The following is a 12,139-nucleotide window of genomic DNA, read 5'->3' as shown; positions in this document are numbered from 1 at the left end:
CACATAGTGTTCCACAAGATGGTGCTATATACTAACAAACTCCCCTGCATGCCCAGCAGAACCTTATAGAAACAAGAGTTACATATTATTACAGTACAAATCATTTATATTTTTCTGTTGCATCCCTGAATGGGAAAGAAGCACGTACATACATTGAAGTCTTTCATTTTCTTCATAAGAAAACCTTCAATTTTCTTAAATCATAAATTTACTGGTGGTACAGTAAGTGATATTTTATGGTTAAAACAAGAAGATTTTTGTAAAAAGGTTAAATCAGGTTTGTTCAGTAACAGGGGTCTCCCTAGCTCTGGTCCATAGCCTTACTGCTCTTGCTGCTGTGCGATGCCATTAGAGCTATGGACCAGAGGACCCTGACTTGTGTATCCCGACCTGAAATTTTCTCTGTTTAATAAACGCTGGAGAGACATGGACTCCTGTTACTGAACAAACATTCTATAGTAATGAGTACTATCACAATATAGAGCTTTTTAACACTTATTTTAACCAAGAAAATCACTTACCCTACCTTTAACTCCACCAGTCAAAGCATTTACACTGCTCGCGTTAACTACAATCCAATTCAGAACGTTTATACATGATTTGGATCAAGTTCCTCAAAACAGAACAAATGTCTAGAGAGAGAGAGAGAGAGAGAGAGAGCAGTAACTCAAGGGTTTTAATGCTGTGTGTGTGTGTGTGTGTGTGTGTGTGTGTGTGTGTGTGTGTGTGTGTGTGTGTGTGTGTGTGTGTGTGTGTGTGTGTGTGTGTGTGTGTGTGTGTGTGTGTGTGTGTGTGTGTGTGTGTGTGTGTGTGTGTGTGTGTGTGTGTGTGTGTGTGTGTGTGTGTGTGTGTGTGTGTGGTGTATATGCTCTCCTAGTCTTGCGTAGCCAGACAACTATTCCACAATCTCCGAATGCAATATAGACTCTGGAACTACACCTCCCGAAATCCGAGTAAGGAAGCTGCAATTTCCGTTTACGAAAATATATTTTAAATCATTTTTACATTTTATTTTTGAGGTGCGCTAGCGCCTCCTATTCCCAGCTTTGTTTGTTTTGTGAACACAAACACGATGATTTGATTGGCTGATCACCCCATAGAGATCATTTGATTGGCTGAGCAGTATTGAGGATAAAAAGTGAGGGCAGAAAAGTGAAGACGGCAAAAGTGATTGGCCGGAATGACATTTGTGAGGATTTGATTGGCTGAGGACGGAATGTGATGTTATAGCTCTCTTGTTAAATAAAATGTCCAGAAAAAACAAACAAAACAGATACACAAATACAATACAAATACAATGACAACAAATAAATAAAAAAACAATCATAACAAACACAACTCAACAATAAAAACAAAAACAAAACAAATAAAACAGATATGGTCCCCATTTTCCTCCCAACATTACTGTGGATTATCTAATAACTGTCCCCATATTTCTTGAAAGTCATCAGATTTCCCTTTAATGGCTAAAGTCAGTTTTTCTAGTGCAAGACAATTTGACAATTCTTTGTACCATTGCTTGATGTCTGGTTTGTCTGGGTTTTTCCAAAAGAGTGCAATTGTATGTTTAGCCTGTAGAAGAGAGTAAGTAATCATACTCTTCTTTTTACTATTAATTTTGAAGTTATTAGGAAATATACCCAAGATACACAGTTGTGGTCAAATAGGAATATCCTCTGAGATTATCTGAGATAATATACCAAGTACTTCTTTCCAAAACTTCATGATCTCTGGGCATTGCCATAAACAGTGAAATAATGTACCCTTCTCCACGTTGCACTTTACACATTGGTCTGGTATATTAGGATCAAAACGATTGAGTAGAGAAGGAGTAATATATGTTCGCATCAACCATTTGTATTGTAGTAACTTGTATCTGGTATTGATCGTCTGTGTTTGGGCTTTGTAGCAAGCCCTCTCCCAATGTTCAACACTTATTTCTACATTTAGATCGTTACACCAGGCCAATCTTCTACCCTCAGAGGATTCCCCAGACAACCTCACAAACATATCATAAACCAGAGATACTTGACCACGACCATCAGAATAACTTACAATAATCTTTTCTAAGACTGATAGAGATGGCAGCTGGATTGAGTTATCTTGGGTACTTGAAATAAAACTTCTTATCTGTAGGTACTTAAAAAAATTATTTGATGGAATATCATATTTCCTGCGAAGTCCTTCAAAAGACATCAGTACATCCTTTTCATACAGATCAGAGATCTTGGCAATCCCCTTGTCTGCCCATGATTTAAACCCCCCATCATGACTCCCAGGTTTAAAATTCTGGTTACCCCACAAAGGAGAAAAACGTGAAAGTTTAGTATCTGAACCAAGGTATTTTTGTGCTTTAAACCAATGATGATGTATGTTAAGAGCGCCCCTCACTTTTATTTATTTCCATTTCTGATAAGCAGCAAGCGATTTCTAATTATATTAGGATAAATGTGCGCGACTATAAAGACGGAATGGAAGTGGGTATAGGAGTCTCCACTTCCGCTTTATCGCTTACTCATGATAGAGCTTCCGTTGCTCCAGACTGTATGATGGAACTGAAGCATTTGAAAATTGCGAGAGGCAACAGTCTGGCAACGTGAGATGCTCACCCAGCGCACGTCGCTCCATCTGGAAGTACACTCCTTCCAGGACTGGCACCATAGAGTTATAAAGCGTATATCTAGTGTGTGGCTGAGCATAGACATGGTAACACCCCGCCTGCCTCTGATTGGCCTACCGACACTGTCCGTCTTGACTGTCCACTGAGGTGGACATAGCTATACTGGATAGTCTGATCTCTGCTGCGAGGTGGTGGAAAATAATACAAATATACGGTATCGGTATGATACAAGAGAACTGCCTGTAACTTGTACATTTTATTTTTGTAGAAGAGGCAAACTAATATTGTTTATGTCGTTTGCTTTGGTGGAATAATTGATTGAACATGCACGCCGTAATGTGATTTGATTTGGGTGTGTTCTAAATAAAGTGTTTGTGTTGATTATTGTGTATTTTATTTGTAGGCTATGTGTAAACGTGAAACATTATTGTACTGTAAAAAGGTCTCTTTATCCCTTCACCTTTATCGTTTTTGGTCTAATAGTATTAGTTTACTATAATTAGATTAATACACGATAATTAGATTAATAAACAATATTTAGAAGTACACACCCAAATCAAATCATAGTACATCGTACACGTGTGTTCAATCAATTATTCAATCAAAGCAAACGGCATACACAATATTAGTTTGGCTCTTCTACAAAAATAAAACGTACAAGTTAGTTACAAGGCTGCATTCTGTCGCACGTGCCAAGCTGTCATTCTTTTGTATCATTTCCAACCACGGAGTAACCTCGCATCTCGGAGGACATTCGAGACGGACAGTGTCGGTAGGCCAATTAGAGGCAGGCGGGGCGTTACCATGTCTATGATCAGCCGCACACTAGATATACGCAGTTATAAATAATAGAGACGGCACCGGAATTCCCCTCCCATCCACTTGCATGGAGTTGCTCACTCAGCGCATGAGGTGTGGAAAAGTGGCGGGCTCCGCCCATTTTGGGCCTATCTACGTCATAGAATTACATTCAGAGGGTATGCGTGTGACATCATCATCAAACCAGGAAGTTATGCAGGAACGCCTACTGAGTGGCAAAAAACTACTTTCTGGCCTTGACAGCCCATACATCCACACAGAAAAGTCTTATCTGATTGCATTAAACAATGTTAAACTCACTTTGCCTGTTGCTTTGCCACTCGATTTGCCACTCGATGTGCCATTCACTTTAAGCATGCGCATACTCTCTATTCAACAGAGTTTTCATGAACGCTCCGGGCCGAAAGCATGAACGAGCACCGCGAGTTGTGCGTGCATGCGTCACGTACGACTACGCACCCATAGTGACATAGATGGGCCCAGGGCCGCTCAAGCTGCAGTACTTACTTTCGGCCACCAATGTCCATTTTGTTTCAATGTTTCCTCTGGGTGGCCGGGGCTAGGTTAGGCCGGGGCATGACTGGCACCAACGTTGGTGCCATGAAGCATGCGCAGTAGTGTCCTCCATGTGCTAAGCATGCAATACCAGATCTGGCCACTAGTCCAGGCTTCAATAATCCACCACGCTACCAGGGGCTTGGTACTATCTGTGTTCTACATACTGTGCCTATTATTATGCTGTAGTTACTGTATGTGCGTGTGCTACTTTACCTTCAGTCTGGTACAGTGGTTTTCAACATTTTTCATATCAAGGCCTATTTCTTTTTGCATTTGAGCCACAGATCACCATTTCATGAGATTTAGCCTCTCAGACCCAAAACACAATTCCATGCTGTATTGATGTGGTACCATAGGAGAGATACCAGGCAAACACTGATCAAAATAATTCTTCTACATTCTCTAATTGTGTAGACTTAAAGTAATGCAGATGTTTAATTCTTTGCCTGCCACCTGGTGGCGGCAGAAGGTAGGTAAACCCTGCCAGGGCGATACAAAATCACAAATCACATCTGAACCTCGGATGGATCATCATAACCACGGACAGTGCTCGTATAGTTTCAGAGATATGAGGCATTGAAGATCCTACTATGACTGGAGGTCTATGGGGGCCGTGTGCAAAAATCCTGGTGCTGGGGGTGAGGCATTGGGCCAATGTTAAAAGTAGATTTTGGTGTAAAGCTTTAGGTACAGACAGAGAGAGAGAGAGAGAGATATGATTTATGGATGTAGTGAAAGAGGACATGAAGTTAGTTGGTGTGAGAGAAGAGGAGGCAGAGGACAGGGTGAGATGGAGGCAGATGATTCACTGTGGCGACCCCTGAAGGGAAAAGATGAAAGGAAAAGAAGAAGTTACTAGTTACTTTTTTAGTAATCTTTTTTAGTAATCGGCTATTTGAAAATAGCCGATCTACAATATCACAATGCGTGGCGACATTCTGCATAATGAGTACTTTTACTTTTGGTACTTTATGTACATTTTAATACGGGGGGGTCATCTTATAATCAGAGTCTTATAATCGGCACAATACGGAAATAATAAATACCATTTGTTACGCACTTTAAATTTGAAGTAAATTTGCCAAATTTGAATTCCGGACTTTTACTTGTAACAGAGTACTTCTACATTGCAGTATTGATACTTGCTTGTACTTAAGTAAAACATGTGGGTACGTTTTCCACCACTGCGTAGTAGTATAATAGGTAAGGCTGCCCTGAGTTCACCATGAGGACCATCTGCAACCACTATCACCAGACCATCTCCCTGTGTGTTCTAGCCATCTGCATGCTTCGCTGCTACACTTTAAAATCCCCAGCGCTCATTCAACTCAGAGAGTGTACAAATGGACCATTTGTACACTCGGGAGTTGCATGACCTCTCAGGTTTGTGACAGTGTACCTCTTTATGTTTATTGATTTTAACACAGAGACATTCAACATACACATCATATAAACATAAAAACAAACAAGAAAACAGCTCAGACACAACATTATAACAATGAAAAAACTGAGTATATACAAAGACATAGTAAGAATAAGAATAAAAGAATTGTCTTCTGGCCATCGATAGTCTCTTAATAAACTGTGTACCTCTTTGCAAATGAGCAGTGACACCACAAGCCCTCTAGACACACATTGGACAAGGAAGAAAGCTGAGAAAGCCAGAGTTTTCAAACAGTGAGCGGGGCTGACCAGATAAGATCAGTTCTAACAAAGTTACTGCTCTGCCGGTAATGATAATGAATCAGACTGCACAGTCAGCGTGCATGTGGTGTGCGTTAAGTTCCATTTATGCTTCGTTGAATGACCTTGTTGTGGGCTATAAAAAGCCGATCTATAAGCTCACAACGCATTGCAAATGTGACGCTTGTGAACTTATAGGTCTTATTTTTGGTCACACACACACACACACACACACACACACACACACACACACACACACACACACAATGTATACCACACCCACACATAAAATATACACCACACCACGATTGGGCCAAATCTAATCTAATAACCCCACGTTCGGCAGCGTTGTTATCATTATGCATTATTGGATGTGATGCATTTGGAAGGTGTGTCTGTCTCTGTCCGCTACGAGCTATTGCTGCTGTCAGATAAGTTAAACAAAAAAACAAGAAATATATCTCCCAGGAGTCAGCTTCTCAGCACGATCAAGAAAGGAGGGAGAAAAAAGAGTTGCCATTCCAATTGATTCACATACTGTATATTTGTGAAACTTAACAATGGGTTCCCTGGCAGCTAGTGCTATGAAACTCATACCCCCACACATAAAGCCACAATCCAAACTTTGAATTTGAATGCAAAAAACTTTTACAAACATCAATATTGGATTTATGAGGTTTTCACACAAGCCATTTCCAATAGCTGTGCCTCTGTTTGAGGAGGGTTATTAGCTGCCGAGGGGCTGATCTCAGAATCATTTAAAACTTTTAACACGTCGTTATGGTCTGAATGCGTAATCTGCACTGGAAACACTGGACTGTGCCACAGAGGACTGCAATCTTGGACAGCAGCGGAGTGTGTGTGCGCGCGTGTGTGTGTGCGTGCGTGTGTGCGCATGTGTGTGTTCACAGAAATGTGCACGTGTGCGCACACATCTCTGTGAACAGGAAGCCTGTCATGGAAGCCAGCCTGAAGCATAACGTGAATTCAGAATGGTAACTAATGAGAGTATTTGGTTGATCTGATGAACTAAAGATATACCACAGGCCTATTTAACCTATTAATAAAGTTGTATGGAAAGTCCACTCTAAATAGAACTTCATCAACAATACCTTCATGAACGAACAGCTTCAAAATATACAACCACAATTCGAACTGGAGATGTCCTATTTGAGGACACGTACAACAGGATCTCTTAAGGTCACCTCCAGGTCAGCCCAGGTCAGAGAGAGAGAGAGAGAGAGCATATGTATAAATTATACCATAATCTATTCTTTCTGGGTTGAACAGCCACAGTTAAATCCGCAGTGTTAATTTGTGTACATTTTGACGCACACAGACTATATGTATTAGCACCGAAGATTTTACTGTGTATAGCTGGCAGTTGTCTGGATGAAGTTTGTCTTCATTGCTTGCTGTAACAAGACCATCACTTTACATAACTTCATTTTCTTCTTCCTTTCCCCACAACAGACTTTCCGTTTCTGGACATGTAAAATCATGTGGCAGCGGGCGGTATCAATATGTTATAATAGAATCTCTCTCTCTCTCTCTCTCTCTCTCTCTCTCTCACTCTCTCTCTCTCTGCCAGTTATGGAGGAATTCCATGAACATGCCTTTCTCCTGGGGATTCCAGACATGACTGTGGTTTGTTTTAAAAAGGTTAGGGTCGTCATGTGTTTTTCATTTAGACCTAATTCAAACTCTGCATATAAAATATTACGTCTGATGGGATTTCTAATCATTTTCGCTGATAATCGCCCGGGAATGCATTTCATGGACTTTTCGCGGCAGACAGGCGGAGGCACTTTTCTCGGATTGAAGGAGCGCTTTTTCACTGAAAGCAAAGTCAGCCCATGTGTGGCACAGAGCATATGTGTGTTATGTGAGAGAGGAGGGGAAAGTTAGAGTGAAAAAGAAAGATAGAGAGTCATTCTGAGAGGTGCATTCTGGCAGACAGTAGGAATTCATTTCACGCCCAGATGAAAGCAGCGTAAAGTGTGTGTCTAGTGCGTGTATATAGGTGTGGTAGCATATTGGGGTCTAATGTATACTTTGTTGAAAAGATTGTATCTTTGCTTGAATATCAGTTATTATAAGTGGCCGTAGCAAATATTCATGTCAAAAGCTTGTCATCTAATTTCCCACGTGCTTTCTTGACCTGAGGTCAAACACGGTCCTCATTCCAGCTGTTTGCTATTTGAGGAAATCCTGATTTGAAGAGCATACCTGCTTACAAGAAGTACACATACTGTAGGTGTGCTAGACAGTGCCCAGGTGTGAATGTGTGTAACTGTACACACAGGTGTCAACCCAGGCACTGGTGGGAAAAAATGACTTGTGGGTACACAGCCAACTTAACTTAGGTAAACAGAGATTAGATAAATGTCTTTGATTCAACATGCCCAAATGTTAACATTGTCTCACTCCAGGGATGCCAGAGGAAACATCGTAACTATTCAAAAGTTCTGTTGTGCTGTTGTGACTAATTTTGTCATGTTTTGAGTTCATGCCCAATTCTTCATCTGTCAGATGTAATTTCCCTATTTCACTACACAATATGCCCTCTCTGTCTACAGTATACTATCATATTGTATAAAGCAGAGGGGGGAAATCCACTGGAATAGGTTTAGACCATCCCAGCCAAGATCCCATCAGAGTACTGGGTTTTGGACCCATTTGGCAGAATGCCTTATGAATCCATACAAGCCAAATGCTGGATCTCGTCAGGGTTGTTTCCATATAGCAATGAACCAAGGCCTCGGCATAGAATGAGATAGAAACCCATTGAAGATGCATGTTTACATATCTCGGGCCTGAGCTGTATGATTGAGGTGCCAAAGTCATCTTTTGAGTCATTTTACTTCTATTACTTCACGGTACTGATCTTAGAGAACTGTTAAGTCGTGGCCATTGAGAGAAGGGACTCGACCCAATACAAACATACGGCATGGTACATTATAAGGTAATACTCTATCAGACAGGAGCTGGCCTGCTGTTTCTGGCACATCACCAGGCACCTCGGGGTAGAAAGTAACTAAGTACATTTACTTAAGTACAGTACTTAGGTAAAAATTTGAGATATTTGTACTTTATTTATATAGTATTTCCATTTTTCAATACTTTTACTTCTACTCCACTACATCTCCAAGGATCCAAGCATTGTACTTTTACTCCAGTACATTCTTTTGAAAACTTTAGTTACTAGTTACTTTGTAGATTTGGATTATTATTACAAAACATACATTAACCACAACATTTCCGCCATTTGAAAATAGCCGATCTACAAGCTCACAATGCATCGCAATGCATTTTTACTTTTGGTACTTTTAAGTACATTTTGATGCCAACACTTTTGTACTTTTACTAAGTAGTAAATGTTGAATAGTGGACTTTTACTTGTAACAAAGTACTTCTACATTACATTATTGATACTTTTACTTAAGTAAAAAAATATTGAGTACTTTTTCTATCTATCTACCCATAAAGGTGAAAAACTTGGCATGGGCTGGGCTTTGAACCCATGACTACACAGCATTGTGCATATCTGTCCTCACAGGGGACAGTCACCTGAAGGGCATCGTTTGTCCCGTCAGTGTCTATTCCCAGCAGACATGTGGCCAGATTATTATAGGCAACACATATTCACTTTTTCTAGGTTGGAAGTCAATTGTAGAACGTTACTGTTCATGAGGGAGGTGTGGAGCTTTCATGGGCTAAGGCCTCACTCAGACCTTTACTGCATTGCTGTATGCTTGTTGGATGAATGTTGTGTAGTGTCATGGCCGCCCCAATGCATTTCCAATGGAAGTCACATGGTTTGTAGTCCACATTTTGGACTACAAGCTGTTGTATGGCTTTCGGCTGTGTTTCGACTGCGCCCCTCCCCCTCATACAACACAAATGTTGTGTCAAACCATGTGACTCCCATTGGAAATGCATTGGGGCGGCCATGACACTACACAACATTCATCCAACAAGCATACAGCAATGCAGTAAAGGTCTGAGTGAGGCCTAAAGACGTGACCCATACACGTTGAGCAGAACAGTGGTTCTCAAAGTGGGGTCTGAGGACCCCCAGGGGTCCTTGAGATGGTCCCAGGGAGTCCCCCAGCTAAATGTGTTAATATTGCATCAAAATCTCTCACTTTAACCCCGGCTATTTCAACTGATCTATAAGCTCTCAATGCATCACCATGTGATCTGTTTAAACAATTTGAAACATTTTTTGAAACATTTTAACAGGGCAAATCTTTTATGGGGGGGGTCCCTAGCAAGAAATATTTCCAAATACGTATCAATTTGGGGGTCCTCCTTGACATGAAAACGTTTGAGAACTGCCGTAGAATATGATGTATCCACTGTGTTCAGGCTGATGGCCATCTGGATAGGGGCTGTGTGTGGAGTATCTCTTCCCAGCAGGCAGCTATAGCTGTGAGCCAAGGCCCCAGGCCCAACACCCTGCCGGACTTTGAAATCAGATCTTTATTGTCCATAAAGCCCCAGCCAAGTATGAAGAAGAATCAGACCTCCCTAACAAAACACACTCACCCCAATGGACAGAACCAGGGATAGAGATGGAGGGGGGAGAGAGAGAGAGACAGGGAGCGAGAGAGAGAGAGAGAGAGAGAGAGAGAGAGAGAGAGAGAGAGAGAGAGAGAGAGAGAGAGAGAGAGAGAGAGAGAGAGAGAGAGAGAGAGAGAGAGAGAGAGAGAGAGAGAGAGAGAGAGAGAGAGAGAGAGAGAGAGGGAGCAAGAGAGAGAGAGAGAGACATGGAGCAAGAGAGAGAGAGAGAGAGAGAGAGAGACATGGAGCGAGAGAGAGAGAGAGAGAGAGAGGGAGCGAGAGAGAGAGAGAGAGAGAGAGACATGGAGCAAGAGAGAGAGAGAGAGAGAGAGAGACATGGAGCAAGAGAGAGAGAGAGAGAGAGAGAGAGACAAGGAGCAAGAGAGAGAGAGAGAGAGAGAGAGACATGGAGCAAGAGAGAGAGAGAGAGAGAGAGAGAGAGAGAGAGAGAGAGAGAGAGAGAGACATGGAGCGAGCGGCAGTGGTGTAAAGTAACTATGTACCTTTACTTAAGTACTGTACTTTACTCCAGTATTTTCGATTTCCGATACTTTTACTCCTACTCCACTACATCTCAGAGGCAAATATTGTACTTTTACTCCATTATACATTTATTTGAAAAATGTTATTACTATTTACTTTGTAGATTTTGATTATTATTACAAACATACATTACCCACATCAGCCCTATACACATGTTGGACATTTAAAATAGTCGATCTACAAGCTCACAATGCGTCGCATCGCACTATTTTCAAAGGATTTTTATACATTTGATAAATTGTGAAATGGGACATTCTGCATAATGAGTACTTTTACTTTTGTACTTTAAGTATATTTTGATACCAATAGCCTACTGTTGTACTTTTACTCTAGTACATTTTGAATTCCGGACTTTTACTTGTAACCTTTTTTACTGTACTTTTCCCACCCCTGGTGAGCAGATAGTACTAGTAGCAGATAGTAGCAGATAGTACAAAGAGTTGTAGTGTCCTGGTGGTCATGTTCACAACTATGCTCTCCAGTTATATATAGATCAGCAGTGATAACTCAATTTTCATAACTTTCTAACTTTGTTACGGATGCTCCCGTACAGTTCACATAATTACAGTATTATCGGATCATTCTGACCCTCTGAGACTGAGGAATAGAAATGTCTCTGAAAGAAGAGAGTGGAAAAAAAGATTGGTATGTATTTAATGTGCGTTAATGCTAACTAATTTGTCACTTCTGTTCGCTTCCAAACAACTGGGAGAATGTGGCCAAGGAGAGAGAGAGAAAAATACCCTGTCAATACATGAAAGAGAACAATGCGAACAATGTCACGGATTCCCAACCTTTTCCATGTTAAGGACCCCAGATCTCCATTGCCATATATGGACCCCAATTGTTAAATGTGTCATGATTTGATACGGTTTGAGCTTGTAGATCATCATTTTTTACATCTTTGACAATAATGATATGAGCAAAATAGGGACATCAGGTCAAACTGGCACAATAATCATATGAATTGGATTAAAAATCTTCTCTGTATAATTTTTCCATCGTTAGACACAAATAAATATCGCTTTTGATCATAATAAGATAATCAGTTTAAGATGAATGCTGGGCCTGATGTGGGCCAATAATAGCCCACAGCAGCCTCCACTCTGAAAACCACTGTGATAAGTAACTGAAAAGGATGCTTGAAATGGAGAAGCTTAAAGTGCACATTGGACCAATATGTCGGACTTGACTTTGGTGCTTTGTTACATTGCTGCATTCACATTCTCATCCCCATGCGCTGCGAGATAGACATTTCCCAGTGATAAAAAGCGTTTAAAAAAAAAGAAATATTGTAGGCATAAAAGTGGAAATATATTCTACATCTCAGCTCGGCTCATCTCAGTGTAG

Source organism: Electrona antarctica (genome assembly GCF_951216825.1).
Source record: "Electrona antarctica genome assembly, chromosome: 13".
NCBI lineage: Eukaryota > Metazoa > Chordata > Actinopteri > Myctophiformes > Myctophidae > Electrona > Electrona antarctica.
Note: the sequence above shows the minus strand (reverse complement) of the source record.